Source organism: Elephas maximus, chromosome 2, assembly GCF_024166365.1.
Source record: "Elephas maximus indicus isolate mEleMax1 chromosome 2, mEleMax1 primary haplotype, whole genome shotgun sequence".
Lineage (NCBI taxonomy): Eukaryota > Metazoa > Chordata > Mammalia > Proboscidea > Elephantidae > Elephas > Elephas maximus.
This window is the reverse complement of record NC_064820.1, coordinates 221,460,047-221,485,004: the sequence shown is the minus strand read 5'-3', so window position 1 is coordinate 221,485,004 and position 24,958 is coordinate 221,460,047. Positions and strand designations below refer to the sequence as shown.

The 24,958-nt window shown below is 43.6% G+C and overlaps 1 protein-coding gene across 1 annotated transcript in view; it reads left to right on the top strand.

Moving 5' to 3' along the window:
* The window catches only part of PSMG1 (proteasome assembly chaperone 1), a 197,110-nt gene extending 172,377 nt beyond the window's left edge, over positions 1–24,733 (top strand). The window contains exons 7-9 of the transcript XR_007516223.1: positions 21,582–21,699; positions 23,119–23,329; positions 23,563–24,733. The gene's annotated coding sequence lies outside the window, so the exon portion shown is untranslated. The remainder of the gene's footprint in view (positions 1–21,581; positions 21,700–23,118; positions 23,330–23,562) is intronic.
* The last annotated feature ends 225 nt before the right edge of the window (positions 24,734–24,958 follow it).

The window sequence follows — 24,958 nt, the reverse complement described above, 5'->3', positions numbered from 1 at the left end:
AGTAGTGGTCTCATGCAATATTTGTCCTTTTGTGATTGACTTATTTCACTCAGCATAATGCCCTCCAGATTCTTCCATGCTATGAGATGCTTCACAGAGTCATCGTTGTTCTTTATGGTTGCATAGTACTGCATTGTGTGTATGTACCATAGTTTATCCATTCATCTTGATGGGCATCTACGTCATTTCCATCTTTTTGCTATTGGAACAATGCTGTAATGAATATGGGTGTGGGTATGTCCATTCATGTGATGACTCTTAGTTCTCTAGGCTATATTTCTAGGAATGGAATTGCTGGATCATATGGTATTTCTATTTCTAAGGAAGTGCCACACCGTTTTCCAAAATGGTTGTAGCATTTTGCATTCCCACCAGCAGTGTATAAGAGTTCCAATCTCCCTGCAGCCTCTCCAACGTTTGTTATTTCCTGTTTTTTTTGATTCATGCCCGTAATGCCAGGGTGAGACGGTATCTCATTGTGGTTTTGATTTTCATTTCTCTAATGGCTAGTGATCACGAGCATTTCCTCATGCATCTGTTGGCCACTTTAAGGTCTTCTTTGGTGAAGTGTCTGTTCATTTCCTTTGCCCATTTTTAAATTGGATTATTTTTATTGTAGAGGCGTTGGATTTTCCTTTAGATTTTAGAGGTTAGACCTTTGTCTGATTTGTAATAGTCAAAGATTTTTTCGCAGTCTGTAGGTTGTCTTTTTACTCTTTTGGTGAAGTGTTTTGATGAGCATAAGTGTTTAATTTTTAGAAGATCCCAGTTATCTAGCTTATCTTCTGGAGTTTGTGTGTTGTTGGTTATGATTTGTATCCTGTTAATGCCACGTATTAGGGCCTCTAGCAGTGATCCTATTTTTTCTTCTATGAACTTTATAGTTTTTGGCTTTATATTTAGGTCTTTGATCCATTTTGAATTAGTTTTTGTGTATGGTGTGAGGTATGGGTCCTATTTTATTTTTTTGCAGATGGACATCCAGTTTTGCTAGCACCATTTGTTAAAAAGGCTGGCTTTACCCCATGTGATGGGCTTTGGGCCCTTGTTGAAGATCAGGAGACCATAGGTGAATGGATTTACACCTGGGTTCTCAATTCTGTTCCATTGGTCAATGTATCTGTCATTGTACCAGTACCAGGTTGTTTTGACTACCATAGCTGTATAGTAGGTTCTGAGGCCAGGTACTGAGAGTCAGACAATATCCTGTTGTGATCCGTAGGGTTTTCATTGGCTAATTTTTCGAAGTGGATTGCCAGGAGTCTCTTCCTAGTCTTAGTCTGGAAGCTCTGCTGAAACTGTCCACCATGGGTGACCCTGCTGATATTTGAAATACTGGTGGCACAGCTTCCAACATCACAGCAACACAGAAGCCACCACAGTACTGTAAACCGACAGATGGGTGGTGATAGACCTACAGACCCTCGAAGGCCGCCTGTGTTGTGTTCATACTTGCGTGTACCTCAGTGTCTGGCAAACAACTCAAGAACTGAGTGCTATCTTGAGCAACGTCAGTGGTGCTGCCTCGGCTCCTTCTGCGCCATGCTTAGCAAACAGCTCTGCCGATCCAAAATTCCCTGGAGCCTTGGAAACAAAAGTACATGTGCATGAAATCCCACCCTGTATATTTCAGCGTCTCTTCCTGTGGTGAGAGCCCCCTTTTGAGTGTTATGAACTAAGAAAAGTGATTTCTTTTCTGCAAGGGAATCAAAATATTAGAAGAAGATTATGTGTTTCACAGCGGGGAACAAATCCCATTTTTCTTTCATTTGTGTCTTTCATTGATTTATGGACTTGATATGCTTTCAGAGATATCTTAAATCTACTGTGCTCTGAGTGAGGAACAGATTTACTGGGCACGGCTGGTGTCATGGGGTTAGAAACCCCTGCTGGTTATTGAGCTTAAGAAAAGCGTCTGTGTCCAGAGAAGCAGCATTCCAACTTGTCCTTCCAGGTATATCTGTCCCGTTAAATTGATCACACAAAAGTGAAGAATTTCTGTCCAATAAAGGAAACTATAGACAAAGTGGACATGCAGGTGCCACCCCGGAAGAAAATACTTGTAATATCTAAAACTTAGAGAAGCTGTCAGATTGCGGAAGGCTACGTGTATAACTAAAACCAATCAAGAATATAGAAGAAATAACTACATATCAGTAAGAGAAAGAAGGAATTCTAACAGGAAAATAGGCAAAGGATACAAACAGGTAATTTACAGGAGAGACAACCTCTAAAGATTCTCAGGCACGTGAGGAGACCATCATTAACAAATTAATGAAATATCAGTTTAAGTCTTTTAGGCAAATAATAAAGACTTTGTGTGCTATGTGTTGGCAGGTTAGCAACATTTAGACTACTGTTTGATTCAATAACTAGGTGGTATAGGAGCCATCCACTCAACGGTACTGGGTTTTTAAAAATTTTTATTCTATTATAGGTACCCTGCTGGCACAGTAGCTAAGGGCTCGGCTGCTAACCAAAAGGTTGGCAGTTTGAATCCACCAGCCACTCCTTGGAAACCCAACTCTGCCCTATAGGGTCATTATGAGTCAGAATTGACTCAACAGCAATGGATTTTTTGGAGAATATAGCCTAGCCAGAAAGGAGCCCTGGTGGCACAACTGTTAAGCACTAGGCGCTAACAGAAAGAAAGGGTGGCGTTTTGAACCCACCCAGTGGCTCTGGGGGAGAAAGACCTGGCGATTTGCTCCCCTAAAGATTACAGCCAAGAAAACCCTATGGGGCAGTTCTGCTTTGTCACATGGAGTCACTATGAGTAGGAATTGACTCAACGGCACCTAACAACAACAGCCTAGCCAGATTGACACATAAAACCCTCTGTTATAATCCTTTGTCCTTGTGCCTTATTTTCCTCACTGGTGGCAATTTACCACAAGGTTCACCATTTTTTTCTGTTGGAGAGTTTTCCTGTATGTGACTTAGTTGCACTATTTAATAATAAAATAGCTTTGATATCATGGACTTCCTGAAAGCACCTGGGAACCCAGGGGTCCCGGCCCAGACCATACTTTGAGAACCAGCAGCATTGACCTCGCTGACAATTTTGTATGGTGCCTTGCTTCTCGAGGTTACACAAGACTGTCATGATGTTTAGGCTTAAAGGCTGCCTGAGATTGCTTGTTATGTGTGAACCTAGAAATTGGGGCTCGGGGGAAACTGAGGTAGGCTGCAGGCACTGAAATTTATTTTAGTGTTTATTAACATCTTCCAAGTTTTTTTTATCAGTGCTGATTTTATTGACTATACCAAACAAACGAAAGTTGCTGTTGAATCAACTCTGACTCATGCCAATCCCCAGTGTGTCAGAGGAGAACTGTGCTCCACACGGTTTTTTTTTTTTGTTTTTTTTTAATAATTTTTATTGTGCTTTAAGTGAAAGTCCACAAATCAAGTCAGTCTCTCACACAAAACCCCATATACACCTTGCTACACACTCCCGATTACTCTCTCCCCAATGAGACAGCCCGCTCTCTCCCTCCACTCTCTCTTTTCGTGTCCATTTCACCAGCTTCTAACCCCCTCCACCCTCCCATCTCCCCTCCAGGCAGGAGACGCCAACATAGTCTCAAGTGTCCACCTGATGGAAGAAGCTCACTCCTCACCAGCATCCCTCTCCAACCCACTGTCCAGTCCAATCCATGTCTGAAGAGTTGTCTTCGGGAATGGTTCCTGTCCTGGGGCAACAGAAGGTCTGGGGCCCATGACCACCGGGGTCCTTCCAGCCTCAGTCAGACCATTAAGTCTGGTCTTATGAGAATTTGGGGTCTGCATCTCACTGCTCTCCTGCTCCCTCAGGGGTTCTCTGTTGTGTTCCCTGTCAGGGCAGTCATTGGTTGTAGCCAGGTACCATCTAGTTCTCCGGGTCTCAGGATGATGTAGTCTCTGGTTCATGTGGCCGTTTCTGTCTCCTGGGCTCATAATCACCTTGTGTCCTTGGTGTTCATTCTTCTTTGATCCAGGTGGGTCGAGACCAACTGATGCATCTTAGATGGCTGCTTGCTAGCATTTAAGACCCCAGATGCCACTCTTCACAGTGGGATGTAGAATGTTTTCTTAATAAATTTTATTATGCCAATTGACTTAGATGTCCCCTGAAACCATGGTCCCCAGACCCCTCCCCCTGCTGTGCTGGCCTTCGAAGCATTCAGTTTATTCAGGAAACTTCTTTGCTTTTGGTTTAGTCCAATTGTGCTGACCTCCCCGCTCCACAGGGTTTTCAATGGCTGATTTTTTGGAAGGAGATCCCCAGGCCTTTCTTTTGAGGCACCCTGGGTGGGTTTGAACTGCCAAACTTTTTGTTAGCAGCCGAGCACATTGACTGAGGTGCCACCCAGGGAATCCAGGTAGCCTTGAACTTACCCTAAACAGCTGTTTACAGGCTCTGGACCACTATCAATGGGAGCAGCAGTAGTAATGCTTCACACCTGTGTCTCTTCGTTAATGAATTAACCTGAAACTCTGACATGTGCTGCTGTTCAGGAGATGAGAATCATGCCTTAAAAAAAAAATTTTTTTTTTTCTAACTGATACTTTCTGTCAGCATCCACCTTTTTTTCCTGCTGGGTTTGTGGTGTCTCGAAACCCATACCCACCCTACCACTGCACTTAAAAAACCACTCTCAACAGCAACTACAACAACAAAATATATATGGGGGTATATATGGCACATGGGTTTGAAGGCTGAGGACCATTGTCTTGTGGGACATCTCAGTCAACTGGCATAACATTCTTCATAAAGCTTATGTTCTACATCTTAGTTTGGTGAGTAGTGTCTGGGGTCTTAAAAGCTTGTGAATGGCCATCTGAGATACAACTAACCATCTGTACTCATCCGGAGCAAAAGAGAAAGAAGGAAACCAAAGACTCAGAGAAGAAGCTAGTCTACAGGACTAATAGTCTACATGAACCATAGCGTAATCTACTCTGAGCCCAGAAGAACTAGATGGTGCCCAACTACCACTACCAAAGCAACTGTTCTGATCAGGGCCACAATAGATGGGTCCATAAAGAATGGGAGAAAAATGTGGAACAGAATCTAAAATTCTTAAAAATCCAGCCTTACTGGGCCATTTGAGACTAGAGGACTTCCTGAGATTATTGCCCTGAGATACTCCTTAAACCTTGAATAGAAACTATCCCGAGGTCACCCTTTATCTAAATAACAGATTGGCTCACACAGTAAAGAATATCACCTATGAGTACTGCGCTCCTTTAAAAAAAATCATCTATCTGAAACTAAATGGTCAACAATTACTTTAAAAACAAAGGTGAGAAGGTAAAGGGGCAGGGAAAGTAGATTACTGGAAACGAACAACCAGAATGGAAATAATGAGAACATTCACCCATTGTGAAGAATGTAACCAGCGTCACTGAACAATGTGAGTAGAAATCATTGAATGGGAACCTAACTGTTGGGTTAACTTTCACCAAAAACACAGTAAGATATTACAGTAAAACCTGCGAAAGCCAGAACCTGTGTGTAAGGTGGGAACCTGCCAGAGAAGGAAAACTTAAATATTTTCCACTAATAGAGAGCAACAGAAAGGTGGGAAGACTGCATCCTGTCAAAGGCAGAAGATTTATGAGACTTGACTTGGAAAAACAAGGCAACTCCGTCAAATTCCGGCTCTCACAGGTTTCGCTGTATTTAAAACAACAAACAAAAAACACTTACTTAAGAAAAAAAAAAAGCCACTCTCTTCTTCACCCTTGTTAGTTGAACGTTTCTCCAGAGATATAGCCCATCAGCTACCCAAGAGTCAGCTAAGTACACACCCTTGCCTCCCAGTACCTCTGTCTCCTGTCGAGGCTCAATTAGTGGTACCTTGGGGCCCAACCTAATGGATTTGCACACTCAAGTACTCTCTCAAGGCATGTTCACAGCACACGAAACCCTTCCAAAGAAAACTATTAAAATTCCACCCTCAAGCCAACATTTCTGAACACTTGGCCTCTGTGTTCCCCTCCTAGACTGCTCCTATGAGCCAAGCCAAAGAGACTCAACATGGATCTAAAGGGCTGCTTTGCTGAGCCAAATCGTGGCGACTTTGGTTTGTGCCATTCTCATTTATCATAGTTAGGCAGTCATTCAGCCTGACATTTGTTAAAGAGTAAGAATTCATTAACCCCAGGAGCAGCGCCTCGGTTTACAGTGGGCTATCCCCTGTCTAGAAAAATGAAAAGGCTTCAGTGAAAAGGATTTGGGTCTCTTTCCATCTGGATTTTATTTTGTTTTTTATTATTTTAAACAGATTTAATTTTTTTGAAGTCACATGGCATCAAGAAGTCTAAGGAGGTATACATAGAAGTTCCCCTCCCACCCTGTCCCACGGACATGGTATTCATGTTGGTCACCCACAGGCCGTCACTGTTAGTAGATTGTTTTGTATTTCTCAAAGATTATTATGCTAATACAAGCAAATACATGCTCCTCCCTGCCCTTTTTTTTTTTTTTTTTACACAAAGGATAGCATACCATACGTCTTGTTCTTCCCTTTTATTAACACTATCTCTTGAAATTTTTTCCCCTTTGGCATATAGACAGCACAGTCCTTATTTGTTTCAGCCCTATTATATTCTCTTGTATGGATGTCCCATAATGTACTTAACCAGTTCTTCCCTAAGGCACAAGCCTCTGGGTGGTGCAAACAGCTAAGCACTTGGCTACAGAACAAAAGGTTGGTGGTTCAAACCCACCCAGAGGTGAATCATAAGAAAGGCCTCGCAGTCTGCTTCCAAAACGTCACAGCCATGAAAACCCTATGGAGCACAGTTCTAGTCTGACGCACATGGTGTTGATATCAACCAAGGGCACCTGGTTTTTGGCTTACGGCTTACGGCTACCTACAGAGCTGGCTTCATGGATGTTCACTCAGGGGCTTACACTTGGTTTAACACTCTGCCGTTGCCATCTTGAATTTCTTAATTTTTTTGAAAAAGGGGCCCTGCATTTTCATTTTTCACTGGGCTTCAACTTTTTAGCAGTCCTGTACTTACCTCGTCATGGCTGAAACCGGAATTCCACTGTAGTTTGAGTTTTAAAAATTCAGCTGATCTGGTTGAATGTATTTTAAACAGAAGTCTGCAATTTTTGGATTTTATTTCATTTTTTTAAACACTCCATATATTGGTTTTCTATAAAGGCAATCTGTCTGCTCAGGAGTAGTTTTGTAAAATAACCCCTGATAATTGGCTCATAATCTTTCCTGGAATGAGATGTTTGTTAGGATAGGAAGGGCGGGGGCAGAGCGGGGGAGCCAGAGACACAGAGCCCCCGCCTAAGGTAAACGAAACCAGGCACCATGCAGTCATTTTATTATAAATGTTGAGTGTTTAAAGAGCTTTAGTCATCAGAGGTGAGTGTTGGGTTTAGGTTTAAACTGGAGTAGAGCTTTTCAAGGTGACCCATATAGTTACCAGGGAAAATATACTTCTATTTTTCTTGGAATATGTGAATAGTTTTAATTTCAAAGGACATATTGGGCAAGCTTTTACTCTTTTACCTGAAAGCGGTTTGTAGTTTTGAAAATGTGATGCTACGCTCCATCGAGGGATTATATCTCAGTTTAACTGAGGATATACGGGCATGCCTCATTTTACTGCACTTCGCAGGTATTGCGTTTTTTACAAATTGAAGTTTTATGGCAACCCAGTGTCAAGCAAGTCTATCAGTGCCATTTTTCCAGCAGCATGTGCTCACCTTATGTTTTTGTGTCACATTTTGGTAATTCTTTCAATATTTCAAACTTTTTCATTACTATTATATCTGTTTTGTGATCTGTGATCAGTGATCTTTGATGTTACTATTATAATTGTTTTAAGGCTCCACGAACCGCACCCCTATAAGATGGTGAACTTAACTGATAAATGTTGTGTGTGTTCTGACTCTCCCACTGACCAGCGGTTCCCCTGTCTCTCTCTCCCTCTCCTCAGGCCTCCCTAGTCCCTGAGACAGGACAATATTGAAATTAGGCCAGTTAATAACCCTACAATGGCCTCTAAGTGTTCAAGGGAAAGGAAGAGTCGCACGTCTCTCACCTTAAATCAAAAGCTAGAAATGATTGAACTTAGCGAGGAAGGAATGTCAAAAGCTGAGATAAGCCGAAAGCTAGGCCTCTTGTGCCATACAGTTAGCCAAGTTGTGAATACAAAGGGAAAATTCTTGAAGGAAATTAAAAGTGCTGCTCCAGTGAACACATGAATGATAAGAAAGCGAAACAGCCTAGTTGCTGATATGGAGAAAGTTGTAGTGGTCTGGATAGAAGATCAACTCAGCCACAACATTCCCTTAAGCCAAAGCCTAATCCAGAGCAAGGCCCTAACTCTCTTCAATTCTTTGAAGGCTGAGAGAGGTCAGGAAGCTGCAGAAGAAAAGTCTGAAGCTAGCAGAGGTTGGTTCATGAGGTTTAAGGAAAGAAGCCGTCTCCATGACATAAAAGTACAAGATGAATCCTGCTGATGCAGGAGCTGCAGCAAGTTATCCAGAAGATCTAGCTAAGATAACTGATGAAGGTGGCTACACTAAACAACAGATTTCAATGTGGATGAAACAGCCTTATATTGAAAGAAGATGCCATCTAGGACTTTCATAGCTAGACAGGAGAAGTCAATGCTTGGCTTCAAAGCTTCAAAGGACAGACTGACTCTCTTGTTAGGGGCTAATGCAGCTGGTGACTTTAAGTTGAAGCCAATGCTTACTTACCATTCCAAAACTCCTAGTGCCTTTAAGAATTACACTATTTCTACTCTACCTGTTGTCTATAAATGGAACAACAAAGGCTGGATGACAGCTACTTTGTATACAACATGGTTTCCTGAATATTTTAAGCCCACTGTTGAGACCTACTGCTCAGAAAAAAGATTCCTTTCAAAACATTACTTCTCATTGGCAGTGCACCTTTTCTTATTTTAAGAAATTGACACAGCCACCCCAACCATCAGCGCTCATTCAGTAGCCATCGATGTCAAGGCAAAACCCTCTACTAGCAAAAAGATTACAACTCGCTGAAGGCTCAGATAATGGTTAGCATTTTTTAGCAATAAAGTATTTTTTAAATTAAGGTATGTACATTGTTAACAGACTACCAAAAGCTCATTGCTGTGGAGTTGATTTCAACTCACAGTGATCCTATAGGACAGAGTAGAATTGCCCCATAGTGTTTCCAAGGAGTGGCCAGTGGGCTAGAACTGCTGACCTTTTGGTTAGCAGAAGTAGTGCTTAACTACTGTGCCACCAGGGCTCCTCTGGTAGACTACAGTATAGTGTAAACATAACTTTCATGTGCACTGGGAAACCAAAAAAATTTGTTTGACTTGCTTTATTTTGATATTTGCTTTATTGTGGTGGTCTGGGACCAAACCTGAAATACCTCCAAGGTATGCCTGTGTTAAAAACAGGTAATTCTGTCTTCCTTACCTCGGGATGCTGTAACAGGAATATCATAAATGGATGGCTTTAAAGAACAGAAATTTATTTTCTCACAGTTCTGGTGGCTAAAAGTCCAAATCAGAGTTTCCTCTGTGTTGATTTCTTCCTTGTCGGTAGCCCTGGGTTCTTTGCTTCCTTGGCTGGTAGATGATCCTCACATGGTATCTCTCGTCCTCTGTGTGTTCGTGCCTGTGCCTAATCTGTTTTTTTTATAATGCAGAAGTGAATAGGTTTAGAACCACCTTATGCTGACATGGCCCCATGACATAACGAAGAAAACCCTATTTTGTGGGGTCAGAAGTTGGCAGATGACATTAAGATATTTAGACTATTAATTTTAACACATTAACATTTTCATAAAGTGTCAAATGAGTCCTATAGATTTTTGTGGGTAGACTATATAGTTTTATAATTAAAAAAACCAAATTATAGTTTTCTAAAAGAGAGGAAAGTTAAGTATTTTTAGAATATGATTTAGAATGAATCTAATGTGAACTGTGCTGTGTATTGGGAATGTAACTTAAGACATGAATTTGTGGAATATACAGTCATATAACGCGTAACGTCCATTTGGGCAACGTCTGACTGAGGCTAAATTCGTTTGTGGTCCCATAAGGTTATAATAGAGTTCAGAAATCCCAATCAGAGAAGGGGATGTAGAGGGTTTAGACATGCTGCACTTGAAAATCACAATGGTCCTCAAAAACAGAAAAACTCTCCAAGCTGTTAAAGGATAGGTTTCACTGGAAGCAACAAGGCTAACAAAATGCAAGAGGGACAAATGTCAGACATGGAGAAATTGCTAATGACGTGAATCGAGGACGAAACACAAAAGCGAATCCCCTTCAGCACACTGACAATCACTGCTAAGGCACGAAGCTTGTTCAAGATGCTTCAAGAAAACGCGGGACCAGACCGTGATATCAAGTTGTAGTGCTTTTTTTTTTACTGGGTGGTCCAAGCGCTTCACTATGTTTTTTGCTGTGAAAGTGAGGGGTGAGTCTGCAAGCGCTGATGAAAAGGCAGCAGCAGAATTTATTGAGACCTTAGATAAACTAATTGTCGAGGGAGGGTATTTGCCCCAGCAAATTTTTAGCATAGATGAAACCTCCTTATTCTGGATGCGAATGCCTGAAAGGAACTTCATCCGTAACATGGTGTTTTCACAGCCTCCAAATCACGTACCGTCCGATTTCACAGAGCGTATCCTGGACATTGAGCGGTGCGTGACTGTGCCAGTCTAGGTGTCTAGAAGAGGAAGAGACGATCGAAAAGGCACCGTTATGGATTAAATTACATCCTCCACAAAACATATGTTGACGCTCTAACTCTCATAACTGAATGTGATCCTGTTTGGAAAGAAGGGTTTTCTTTTGTTATGTTAACAAGGTCATACCAGAGTAGGGTGGGTTCTAAACCTAATTCCTTCCAGAGTGGTATCTTATAAAAAGGAAAGCAGACATGGAGGCACACACACAGGAGGAAGACGCCTTGCGAGAATCCATGTACAAGCCAAGGAATGCCAAGAAATGCCTGGGGCTGCCACAAGCTGAAAGTGACAAGGAAGGATCTTCTCCAGGAGCTGACAGAGCACAGCCCTGCCGAAGCACTGAATTTGGACTCCTACCCTCCAAAAGTGCAAGGCAATGAGTTCCTGTTCTTTAAAGCCTCCTGCTTGTGGTATTTTTGTTCAGCAGCACTAGGTAACTAAGACCCCATGGAAAGGCTTTGCTCGGGTCCAGCCTCGGCACCCGTTCTTCCTGAGAGGGCATCTTCAGGACTACACACTCCGTCAACACATTGACTTACTTCTTTCCAGTCTAATGGTGCCCATTGTGCAACTGTGTGTTACCACAGATCAGGAATTGTGCGACTCACTTTATTCTCAGGTTTCCTCAATCCTGTGAGAGACAACATTTCTAACGAGGCCAACCAGGAATGTGTCAGGTGATTTACTTTAATTAGAATCAGACCTGCTGCCAACCCTCTGGATTGTCAACAGCCTCCTCGCTACAGGACCTGACCTTTGAGCCAGTTTTGTGATCCGTTTGGAAAGCATTGTCCCACCTTCTACCTGCCTGGGGGCCCTGTCATATACATATTCTGAAAACAATCTTTTGTGTTATCCTTGGCTAAAGACTCCATACCGAGCCTGATGCATTTGTATCCATGCTCTGACATCCAGTGCTCACTCTTCTTCCTCATCGATAAGATCTGTTTCAACGGAGTGGCTACTATGCCAACGTTTTCGTCGCTTCAGAAATATATTTACTTCTTTCTGCGAAAATTTTAATGTTACTTTGTGTCAGGCTTCTTTCACTTAGCATGTTTTCAAGGCTTATCCATGTTGTAGCATGTATCAGAACTTCACTCCTTCATATGACTGAATAATATCCCACTGTATGGATAGGCTATCTTTTGTTTATCCATTCAACCAGGTGATGAATATTTGGGTTGTTACCACCTGACTTACTTTTTAAAGAAGGATCTCTCAGGGCACAGTGTGGAGACTAGCAAGGACAGAGCAGAGAGACCAAGTAGGAGGCAGGTGCAATAATCCAGGTAATGCTGGTGAGAGCTGAAGGTAGTAGCGGTGAGGGGGAGAGAGGCAGAGAGGTGGAAAGGCCAGGTCAAGCAGAGTCATATTTATGTGAATTGTCTGTATCCACCTGCCTTAGTCATCTAGTACTAATACTAATTAGTGCTAGTACTAATAGAAATACCACAAGTGGATGTCTTTAACAAAGAGAAATTTATTCCCTCACGGTAAAGTAGGCTACAAGTCCAAATTCAAGGTGTCAGCTCCAGGAGAAGGCTTTCTCTCTCTTTTGGCTCTGGGGAAAGGTCCTTTTCATCAGTCTTTCCCTGGACTAGGAGCTTCTCCATGCAGGAACCACAGGTCCAAAGGATATGTGCTCTGCTCGTGGCACTGCTTTCTTGGTGGTATGAGGTCCCCTTCTCTCTCTGCCCTCTTCTCTCTTTTATATCTCAAAAGGAATTGACTTAAGACACAATTTAATCTTGTAAATTGAGTCCTGCCTCATTAACATAACTTCTGTTAATCCTACCTCATTAACATCATAGAGGTAGGATTTACAACACATAGGAAAATTATATCAGATGACAAAATGGTGGACAATCACACAATACTGGGAATCACAGCCTAGCCAAATTGATATACACATTTTTGGGGGGTACAATTCAATCCATGACACCCCTTTTCCCCATCAGGCCTGAGTAACAGAAGGGCTGCTCTTCCCCATAAGGCCTGAGTAACAGAAGAGCTGCTCTTTCTTAGCCATGTCTGAGTCATGGCTTTAGGAACTTGGTAACGGCTACCTCGGAATGCATACCACTCCAGAGTTCCTGGGTGGTGCTAACTGAAAGGATGGAGATTCAGGTCCACCGAGAGGCACCTCAGAAGAAAGGCCTGTTGATCTACTTCTGAAAAATCAGCCATTGAAAAATTCATGGAGCACAGTTCTACTCTGACAAAGATGGGGCCACCATGAGTTGGAGTCGACTGGATGGCAACAGGTTTGGAGCACTGCTCCACTCACGGCTGGATGTCCTTTGTCCTGGTGCTCCTCCACTAGGGCTTGCTTGCTTTCCTGCGTTCCCTTTCTTTAGAATGAGGATTACCTTGAGTATAGCCTGGGCAGGGCCTCTTCACGAACCTGAAGAGGGGTATAAATAATTTTCCTCCTCAGGGTTTAGAACAGCAAGTAAGGACAATGACTTCCAGCTGAGAAACAATCTAGAAATTACCATTACACTGCTCAGTAAGTCCATGAGTCTCCCACCTACCCCCTTGCCCCTTTGAGGATTTCTTTTCATATCCTGTGCGGAAAATATGTGCATAGAGCAGTTTCTAAAATTAAGTGCCATCCACTTAGTTATTTTAAATCAGAAAAACAAGAAAAGCCTCCTTCAACAGAGAAAAAGAAATTATTAGATTATATGTTTCTAGGGCTCTAAAAGTGGTGCAAATGGTTACTGTGCTCAGCTGCTAAACAAAAGGCTGGTGTTTGAGTCCACTCAGAGGCACCTAGGAAGAAAGGCCTGGCAATCTACTCCTGAAAATCAGCCATTGAAAACCTTACGGAGCACAGTTCTACTGTGATGCACACGGGGATGTCATGAGTCAGAACTAGCTTGATGGCAACTGGTGAAAGTACTTCATGTCAATAGCCTGTCTGCAGCATGTGTCTTTATTACTAAACTATAATGTCATAAAAAAACAAACTCGTTGCCGTCGAGTCGATTTCGACTCACAGGGACCCTATAGGACAGAGTAGATCTGCCCCGTAGGGTTTCCAAGGAGCAACTGGTGGATTTGAACTGCCAACCTTTTTGTTAGCAGTCATAGCTTTTAGCCACTGCACTAGCAGGGCTCATAATTTAGTAAAAATTAAATGTTATGTATTTTGTAGGTGAAATGCCTTTATGCCTTTAAGTTCGTGGCCCAATAGTGAGTAGTGAGGTTTGGCAATTACTTCTCTCAAGGTTCTTCTTTTTTTTTTTTTTTTTTTTTTAACATTTTACAAGATTTGTTTTTCTTTATTTCAAATGGATCTCAAACTGATACAAAAGTCAAACATTGCAAAATAAATCAGCAAAAAACTAAACTTTTTTATAATCCAGACACCAAAGGGCTATAATTTTTTTCATATGTATACTAACATTCTTATTGGGACATTATTATTTTTTTAATAATAGATTTTATTTTGTACAGCAGTTTTAGTTTTACAGAATTATGCAGAAAGTAGAGCATTTCATATATCCTCTCTCCCCTCTGCACAGTTTCTCCTGTTATCAACATTTCGCATTTGCATTCCTGGGTACATTTGTTATAATTTATGAACCAATATTGATATATTATTATCGAAGTCCACAGCTTACATTAGGGTCCACTCTGTGTTGTACAGTTGTATGAGTTTTGACAAGTGCATAATATCTTGTCTCCACCATTACAGTAACATGCAGAATAGTTTCACTGTCCTAAAAATGCCCTGTGCTTCACTTATTCATCTCCCCTCCGCCCATCCCCTGAACCTTGTACATTAGGTTTTTATCAGCTACTTTTGAATCTGAGGGCTGGTCTGGCTCCATCTGTGCTTCCATTTGATTTTTAGGTCTGGACTTGACGTATTGTGGCTTATTATGCAGAAAGGCCAAAATGGATGTCAGAGGAGACTCTGAACCAGCTCTGGAATGTACGGTACAAAGCAAACGGAAGAAATGATGAAATAAAAGAGCTGAAGGTTTCAAAGGGCAGCTTGAGAAGACAAATTGAAGTATTATAATGAAATATGCGAAGAGCTGAAGTTAGAAAACCAAAAGAGAAGAATACACTTGGCATTTTTCAAGGTGAAAGAACTGAAGAAAAAATTCAAGCCTCGAGTTACAATATTGAAAGATTCTATGGGTAAAATATTGAACGACACAGGAAACATCAAAAGCAGATGAAAGAAATACAGAGTCACTGTACCAAAAAGGACTGGTTGACATTCAACCATCTTGGAAGGTAGCATATGATCAAGAACTGATGGTACTGAAGGAAGAAGTCCAAGCTGCACTGAAGGCATTGACGAAAAACAAGGCTCCAGGAATTGACAGAATACCAACCGAGATGTTTCAACAAACGGATACAGCACTGGAATCACTCACGTGGAAGACAGCTACCTGGCCAACTGACTCAAAGAGATCCATATATGTGCCAATGCCAAAGAAAGGTGATCCAACAGAATATGGAAATTATCAGACAATATCATTAATATCACACTCAAGTAAAATTTTGCTGAGGATAATTAAAAAGGGTTACAGCAGTACATCAACAGGGAACTGCCAAAAATTCAAGCGGGATTCAGAAGAGGACGTGGAACCAGGGATATCGTTACTGATGTCAGATGGATCCTGGGTGAAAGCAGAGAATACCAGAAAGATGTTCACCTGTGTTTAATTGACTATGCAAAGGCATTCGACTGTGTGGATCATAAGAAATTATGGATAACATTGGGAAGGATGGGAATTCCAGAATACTTAATTGTGCTCATGCGGAACCTGTACGTAGACCAAGAGGCAGTCATTCAAACAGAACAAGAGGATACTTTGTAGTTTAAAATCAGGAAAAGTGTGCATCAGGGCTGTATCCTTTCACCATACTTATTCAATCTGTGTGCTGAGGAAATAATCTGAGATGCCGGACTGTATGAAGAAGAATGCGGCACCAGGGTGAGTGGAAGACTCATTTAACAACCTTTGATATACTGATGACACGACCTTGCTTCCTTGAGTACTTGAAGCACTTACTAATGAAGATCAAAGACTACGTAGCCTTCAGTATGAATTACACCTGAGCATAAAGGAAACAAAAATTCTCACAACTGGACCAATAAGGAACATCATGATAAACAGAGAAAAGATTGAAGCAGCAGTCAAGAAATCAAATGATGCATTGCCTTGGGCAAATCTGTTGCAAAAGACCTCTTTAAAGTGTTAAAAAGCAAAAAACGTCACTTTAAGACTAAGGTGTGTCTACCTAAGCATGGTTTTCAATAGCCTCATATCCATGTGAAAGCTGCACAATGGATAAGGAAGACAGAAGAACTTATGCCTTTGAATTATGGTGCTGGTGAAGAATATTGAATAGTCACTACAGGAAGAATGAACAAATCTGTCTTGGAAGAAGTACAGCCAGAATGCTCCTTAGAAGCACGGGTAGTGAGGCTTCCTCTCACCTACTTTGGACGTGTTATCAGAAGGGACCAGTCCCTGGAGAAGAACATCATGCTTGGTAAAGTAGGGCATCAGCAAAAAAGAAGAAGACCTCAGTGGGATGGATCGACCCAGTGGCTGCAACAATTGTCTCAAGCATAGCAATGATTGTGAGGATGGCACAGGACCAGGCGGTGTTTCGTTCTGTTGTACATAGGATCGCTATGAGTCAGAACCAACACCACAGCATCGAACAATAACATGAAGAAAGAGCATAGAGACAGGGTGGCTACCAAAGCACAAGTTTCTAGCTGATAATTCAGCCTAGTAGCCCTCTGGCCTAGTCTTAAACTACTTATATGGACCTTTTCAGTCGCCTTGAATCCAGGGCTGATAGAAACAAACAGGCCAAAGATACAGCAGACTCTAAAGTGGGTCTTGGAAAAGGGGTCTAATCTGTCAGACGTGATTCCTTACTTGGAAGCCACCTAATGGTAACGCTGCTGCACCTCCGTGGTGCAACCTTACGCCCAGCACTGTCCCAATTCTAATCTGTAACCTGGAGTTACCAGGTGGGAACCAGCCTTTCCTCGTAGACACATCCGTTCTGTTCCAGTCCAGCACGTTTTCTCCAGAATCCCTTCATTCAGTTTCTTGTACTAATTTCTGCATTCCCCCACCCCACCACCATTTCTTTTTTTTTTTTTCCAGAAATGGAAACAGGGAGATTCATCCAACTTCCCAAGATGGCAAGCCCTGGCTCTGAACCCCAGACTCTGTAGTCCTGGGGTCAAAGCTCAGAAGCAGTGCACTAAAGACTTCTTGGGAAACCCGTGGACTCACAAGGAAAGAAAGGAATGTGAATGACAGGACTGGTTTAGGGGTGTTGGCTCCTGGGGCAGACACCTCGGGAGAAGGCTGCAATGCCTGTCCTCCTCCTGTCCTCCTTCATTCTACCCAATGGAAGTCCCTGCCCGTGTTTTCTCTGTTGAGTGAGCTCCCTGCCCAAGGCAGGGCCGCAGCAATCCCTGACCCAGCGTGGGTGGCTCACTTTTCCTCTCTTTCCACAGTCTGGCAGTGCACACCCTTGCCGGCTTCTGAGACAGGGATCTCACTTCTTAGAACAAATCTCCTGTCTCTGCACTCCTAGAAGCAGGGATGACACATACTTCATTGGAATCAGCTGTATCGGCAAGTGCTGATCTGTCTAAAGTTCAAGGATGTAAACTCTGGATAAGTATGCAAGGAAGGGAGGAAAGAAGAGTGGAGGGGCGCTGACTTTGGGGTCAGAGAGACAGTTCCTGTCCTGCATCTGCATCTTCCTAGCACAGCAGAGTGAGCTCAGGCAACTCTCTTGACCACCCTGTATGCCAGTTTCCTCGGATGTAAAATGGTGACAGCACTAATGAGGATGGAGTGAGATAATTTCCAGCTTGGAACACACCTGATTTATATGAAGTACTCAGCAGTCAGAGATCTTTACACATTTACAGTTTCTAACATGGGTGTTGGGGGGTATTGGTTCAGTGACAGAATTCTTGCCTTCCACCGCAGAGACCTGGGTTCAGTTCCTGGCCAATCCACCTCGTGTGCAGTCACCAGCTGTCTGTCAGTAGAAACTTGTGTGTTGCTCTGATGCTGAACAGGTTTCAGTGGAGCTTCCAGACTAAGCAGGGCAAGGAAGAAAGGCCTACCGATCTACTTCTGAAAATCAGCCAGTGAAAACCCTATTGGTCCCAATGGTCTGATCTGCACCTGGTCATGGGGATGGTACAGGACTGGGCAGCATTTTGTCCCATCATGCACAGGGTCACCAGGAGTTGAGGTCCTGGCCCATCAGCAGCTAACAACAAAAACAATCATGGGTGTTTAGTTAAAACTCCCCTTTGCCACATCTTCCAGCTGTTCAGGTCTCTCCCTCATTTGTTCCTTCTCTGTGAACTCTCCCCTGGCTTCCTCAAACCTCAATGGTTTCTATTTCCTCTGCTGTCATTTTAGTCCATTCCACAGTATACCAGTCACTTGGTCTGTGGCTGTGTTTCCTGTGCATTAATGGTGTGTCACTAAGAGTGGAGAGAAAATGTAGGTAGTTCTTCAATGGTAGTACGAAACGCTGGATAACAGCACAGACTCTGAAGCCAGACTGCCTGGGTTCAAATCATGAGTCCACCACTTACCAGCAGTGTGACCTAGTTTCCTTATCTGTAAAATGGGTTCAATAACAATTCCTGAAGCTGTTTAAAATGATTGGATAAGGTCGTATACATAGACCATTTAGCACTGTGCCTAGTTCTTCTTATCACTCCCACCTATGTAACATTTGGTAAGTAGTTTAATTGTTCTAGGCCTCAGTTTTTTCTTCTGCAGAACAGTGGTAGTAAAACTTGTCTTTCTGGGGTTTGGGGACAAAATGAGGTGCTATGTGCAGTGCTTGGCTCATCGTGAGCACTCAGTTGTGGTAGCAGTTATTATAGTTAACTCCTGGGGACAGGCTCTTCTTAACTTGTAGTGATCCTCATATGGCTTCTTTCTTCCCCTGTGTGTCTCTGTGTTTAATCTGCTCTTTTTATAATTCAGAAGTGATTAGATTTAGAGCCCACCCTACTCATGTATGGTCTAATTAATGTAACAAAAAACCCAGTTGCTGTCTAGTCAATTCCAACTCATGGCGCCCCTATGTATGTCAGAGTAGAACTATGCTACGTAGGGTTTTCAGTGGCTGACTTTTTGGAAGGAAATGGCTAGATCTTTCTTCCCAGGTACCTCTGGGTGGACCCAAACCTCCAACCTTTTGCCTAGCCGTCCAACACGTTAACTGTTTGGACCACTCTGGGATGCCAAGATAACAAAGAAGACCTATTTCCAAATGGGATCATATTTACAGGTATAAAACCAAACTGAACCTATTGCTGTCGATTCCGACTCATAACAACCCTATAGGACAGAATAGAGCTGCCCCATAGGGTTTCTAAGGAGCGGCTGGTGGATTTGAACTGCCAACCTTTCTGGCTAACAGCTGAGCTCTTAACCACTGCGCCACCAGGGCTCCTTTACAGGTATAGGGGCCAGGATTTCCATACATATTTTGGAGGGACACATTTCAATCTATAACACCCCCTCACAGAACTCTGCTTCCTTAGCTATCCCCACCCTGTGAGAGGGCATATTCTTATCATAAACCCCACATTCCCAACACACTCCCATTGGCCCTGTTTCCCTGACTGAGCCCTGACAGAGTTCCCTACAAACCTCCTAGCCCTGACTGTGGGCAGGCCCTTGGCATACGTTTGCATATTAACAACTCAGCCCTTTTCTCCCAACTTTAGCATCCCTTTCTGAGGGTGAGAAAACAAACACTGTGCCAGTCTTACGTTAGGAGAGGACCGAACCCCTGCGTCCCCTCTTCTCAGGGCACAGACTAGCCCTGCCATTCTCTCAGGACCTTCTAACTGCTTCCTCCTTTCAGCATCATTTTTCATGCATTTGCACAAAACCAGACGGGATAAGCATCCCCAATGACTTACAATTCTGGGAACTCATAGGTGTCCTTCTGGAGCCAAGACTGGCTTGTACCCATTAATCTGAAGCTTCAAGGCTCATCTGTTAGGCTTCACCATAGTCTTACCAAATACAACCTCTCCATCCCAACTCAGTAAACAGAAACACCTTTATTCCAGCTCCTCACACCAAACCTTTTGAGTCATTCTCACCTCATCTCTCTCTCACATCAAATCCATCAACAAATCCTTTAGTGTTTGCACAGAAGCTGGCCGCTTCTCACCACTTTCACTACTACTATGGCCCTAGTCCAAGCTGCTACTGTGGCCCTGGAGTACTGCAATGGCCTTATTACTGGACTCTCTGCCTCTGCCTTACTGCGCTCTTCCTCCCCAACTATTCTCAATGGAGCAGCCAGAAGGATCCTTTTAAACACGCCACACTTTTGCTTAAAATCCTCCAGTGGCTTCTGGTCTCTTCCAGAATAAAATCTCAAAGTCCTGGCCTTTGTTTTCAAGGCGCTAAGTGGTCTGGCCTCTTTTCTTCTCTACCTTGCTCATTGTGTTCCAGGTGCACTGGCATCCTTGCTGTTCCTGGAATGCACCGGCCCTGCTCCCATCTGACCTTTGAGCTTGCTGTTCCCTCCTCGATGAAATTTTCTTCCTACCAAGTATACTAATGCTTGATCCCTCACTTCATGTTGTCTTTGCCCAAATGTCACCTCCTCCCAGAGAACTTCTCTGGTCCTGGGCTCTTCCCTTCCCTTGCCTTGCTTTTCCTTCTGCTCTTCCATCACCTCCTGACATATGTGTGTGTGTATATATATACATATATAAATTTATTATGCTTTAAGTGAAAGTTTACAAGTCAATTAAGTCTCTCATTCAAAAATTTATACACACCTTGCTATGTACTCCTAGCAGCTCTCCTCCTAATGAGACAGCACACTCCTTCTCTCCTCCCTGTATTCCCTGTGTCCATTCAACCAGCTCCTGTCCCCCTCTGCCTTCTCATCTCGTCTCTAGACAGGAGCTGCCCACATAGTCTCATATGTCTACTTGAGCTAAGAAGCTCACTCCTCACCAATATCATTTTCTGTCTTATTGTCCAGTCCAACCCCTGTCTGAAGAGTTGGCTTTGGGAGTGGTTCCAGTCTTGGGCTAACAGAAGGTCCGGGGACCATAACTTCCAGGGTCCCTCTAGTCTCAGTCAGACTGGTCTTTTGACTAGAATTTGGGGTCTGCATCCCACTGCTCTCCTGCTCCCTCAGGGGTTCTCCGTTGTGTTCCCTCTCCGGGCCGTCACCAGTTGTAGCCGGGTACCATCTAGTCCTTCTGATCTCAGGCTGATGTAGTCTCTGGTTGATGCGGCCCTTTCTGTCTGTCTCTTGAGCTCATGTTTACCTTGGGTCTTTGGTGTTCTTCATTCTCCTTTGCTTCAGGTGTGTTAAGACCAATTGATGCATCTTAGATGGCCGCTTGCTAACGTCTGAGATCCAGAGGCCACTCACCAAAGTGGGATGCGGAATGTTTTCTTAATACATTTTGTTATGCCAATTGACCTAGACGACATATGTATATTTTGTTTGCTGATTGTCTTTCCACTCTTATGTGAGCCCCATGGGAGTATGCGCTGTGTCTGTTGTCCCCTCTTCTACCCCTAACTGGCAGCGGAATGCCTTCATATAGTGAATATTCAGTAGATAAATGTGGAATGAATGACTCATGCCTTGGTGAAGAGGGTGGGGAGACCACCAGAGGGTGGGGGTTCCAAAGTATTATTGTTGAATGCTATCTAGTTGGCCCCTGGCTCATGGCAATCCCACGTAAAACAGAGCAAAACGCTGCCTGGTTCTGAGTCATCTCCGTAATTGGTTGGCTGATTTTTTTGAAGTAGATGACCAGGCCTTTCTTTCTAGTCTATCTTAGTCTGGAAGTTCTGCTGAAACCTGTCCAGCATCACAGCAACACACAAGTCTCCAGTGACAGACGGGTGGTGGCTGTGCATGAGGGGTACCTGAATCTTCTGCATGGACGGTGAGCATTTCCACCCCTAAACTACCAATGTCTCTCTCTTAACACTGTAGAACTTTGTAAATAAACGAAATTGTACTAGAGAAATGCATGGCAAATTCTTGGAGCAGCTCAAAGACATAAAACTGAGCCCATGGCAGGGAAACCATGTGATGCTGAACCAAACTTCTTAGAAGTTTCTGCCCACAACAACCATGCCTACTGGCTGAGCGCCCTTTGATTCTGTGCTACTGTGTCTGCTTATTTCTCCTCCTCTTCCTCATTCTCAAAAATATGTGTTGTTCATGGAGCTCTTTCAAGCATTGGAAAGGACAGTGCCCTCTAATAACACAGATGGTGGAAGTTTTTTCTCAAACGGCACATAGCAGTCCAGAAGGTTCCCAATCCTTAGGTCCTTTCAGTTCATGTAAGCCTCCCACGGCTCTTGGAGGCTGAAGGGACACACTTCTGCCCATTCTGCAGTTAGAAAACTGAAGTTTGTTGACGTTAAATGCCTTTCCCAAATCTCACAGCTGCTAAGTGTTAGAGATGACCCAAATTCATAATTTTTTCCTTCTTTTTAATAAAAAAAAATCAAATAGAAGGAAATTTAAGATCAACAGATGTCTTAGTCATCTAACGCTCCCATAACAGAAATACCACAAGAGGATGGCTTTACCAAAGAGAAATTTATTTCCTCACAGTAAAGTAGGCCAACAGTCCAAATTCAGGGCGTTGGCTCCAGGGGAAGGCCTTCTCTCTGTGTTGACTCTGGAAGAAGGTCCTAGTCCTCAATCTTCCCCTGGTCAAGGAGCTTCTCAGGCACAGGGACCCTGGGGTCCAAAGGACGCTCCCTGCTCCTGGCGCTGCTTTCTTGGTGTATGAGGTCTCCAACTCTCTGCTTGCTTCTCTTTCCTTTTATCTCTTGAGAGATAAAAGGTGGTGCAGGCCATGTCCCAGAGAAACTGCCTTTGCCTTGGATCAGGGATGAGACCTGAGTAAGGGTGGTGTTACAATCCCACCCTAATCCTGTTAACATAAAACTACAATCACAAAATAGAGGACGACCACACAATACTGGGAATCATGGCCTAACCAAGTTAATATACACATTTTTGGGGGAACATAATTCAATCCATGATATCAGATTAAATGAAAAATTATTTATCATCCTTCATCCCCACCAGCCCATTTCCCCAGCCAGGGCTTGTTCACATAAAACCTGCTTTCCAGGGTTGTAGCCACAGGCATCACCAAACATTGCTAGAAGTATTTTGTTGCGTTGTCACGTAATGTCTCAACAATCATTCTTAATGACCACTTAATAGCCCAACAAATAAAAATTCCAAATGATGGACCTTTAGCTCATTTCTATATATTTTCATACTATAATGTTGCAGGGAACAATTTTGAGCTGTTGCCTTTTCTTTCTTTTGAGTCCAGGTAGTAGGAGTCCCTGGGCAGGCAAAACCATTAGCATGCTCGGCTGCTAAACAAAAGGTTGGAGGTTCGAGATCACCCAGAGGCGCCTCGGAAGAAAGTCCTGGAGATCTACTTCTGAAAAATCAGCCATCGAAAACCCTACGGAGCACCATTCTACGCAGGGTCACATGGGGTCACCATGAGTTGGAGTCAACTCGATGGCAACTTGCTGGTAGGTCTCCAAGTCTAGCATTCTCTCAAGTATACCACATAAACTCAGATCTCGTTATTGCTTCATGCTGACCCTGGGTGACAGTCAGGACCAAGCAACCTGTTAGAAGGTGTGGTCCAGTGGGTCTTGAGAACAATGAGCAATTAAACCAGTGACGACCAATCGACTGCAATTCATGGTGACCCATGTGTGTCCGAGTAGATCCATAGGGTTTTCAATCTCTGATTTTTTAGGACTTTCTTCTGAGTGGACTCAGATCACCAACCTTTCAGTTATCAGCCGAGCACGGTAACTGTTCCCACCACCCAGAGACTCCCATGTGCCATCGCTGTGGGTTACACTGGGAAGGAGGCCTGACGTCCATCTAGCCTGGGCCAGCGCACAGTCTTCTTTGGAGTAATGGACTCTGGAGACTTCACCCTTCACGGTCAGTGGTTGTAGCTGGCTGGGGCGACTGCGTGGGCTGCTTCACATTCCTTCCCTGCACTTGGCCAGGGGCCCTCAGCGCTCAGGTTGGACTGCAGGTATGCAGCTCAGCGAGGCCTTAATTAACCCTCAGGTGAGCCTCTGAACCTGCCAGCACCTCGCTGATTATGGGATGCCATTTCTGTTCCTGACACTGCAGCCTCGAAGTGTGGGTGAACGAAGGTCAAGTTTGCCATGCAATGTGGCTTCCAGCGGCCAAGCAGCCCTCATCTGTGGAGGCTGTGTCTCTCCATGGACTTGCCTTCGATGGAACTATGTTTACATGACTATTTCAGGGGGGCCAATAATGCCATTTACAGCAGCATCCCTGCGCTGCCGGTACCTGGCTTTGACACGTCTGCAAGCACTCTTTGGTGGCACAAAATCAGGGCTTCTTTTTTCTTCCCTCATCCTGTTTTCATCAGTTTTTCTCCCTGGACTACATTTTGAACTAAACTGGAGGTAATTTAGCCTTTAATACTACCTCTAATACCACCAGTTCAAGGTCCCTGGGTGGCGCAAATGGTTTATGCTCGACTACTAATCAAAAGATTGCCAGTTTGAACTTGAGTGGTGTGAAAGAAAAGCCTGGCAATCTGTAAAGATTACAGCCAAGAAAACCCTGTGGAGCATGGGTCACCGTGAGTCAGAGTTGACGCAACAGCAGTAGGTTTGTTTTTTTTTTTTTGAGGGGGTTGTGTTTGGAGGGAAGTGGCACACATGATGGAAAGAACTGGGACTACCCAGAAGAGGAGCCCAGGCATGGGAGTTGGAGGAAATGAAGAGCAAAGGGGTTTGAGGAACTCTCAGGGGCTCTTTGTAGCAGGTACTGAGTTTCATGGACTGGTCCACCACTGGGGAAAGGAGGGCTGAACAGGGGCCAAAGTCCCTCTCCACTATCCTCCAATTATTTTTTTTGCCTTCAAGCTGCCTGGGTTCTCCCAGCTGGGCTAGAAGCCTTTTGATGCAAATATCATGCTTTCTCTCTTGCTTGAAGCTTTGCAGGAAATAAATGCTGACTGAGGAGTTGGAAGGTAAAAGTAAATCTCCCACTGGGCTCAGGCCTGCCTTTCTTCTTCCTGCTTTCCTCCTTCCCTGCCCTCCTCATCACCACCTCCTGTCAGCTCAGCCCTTGGCCAGGGCCAGCCAGTTGGCCCCAGGCAC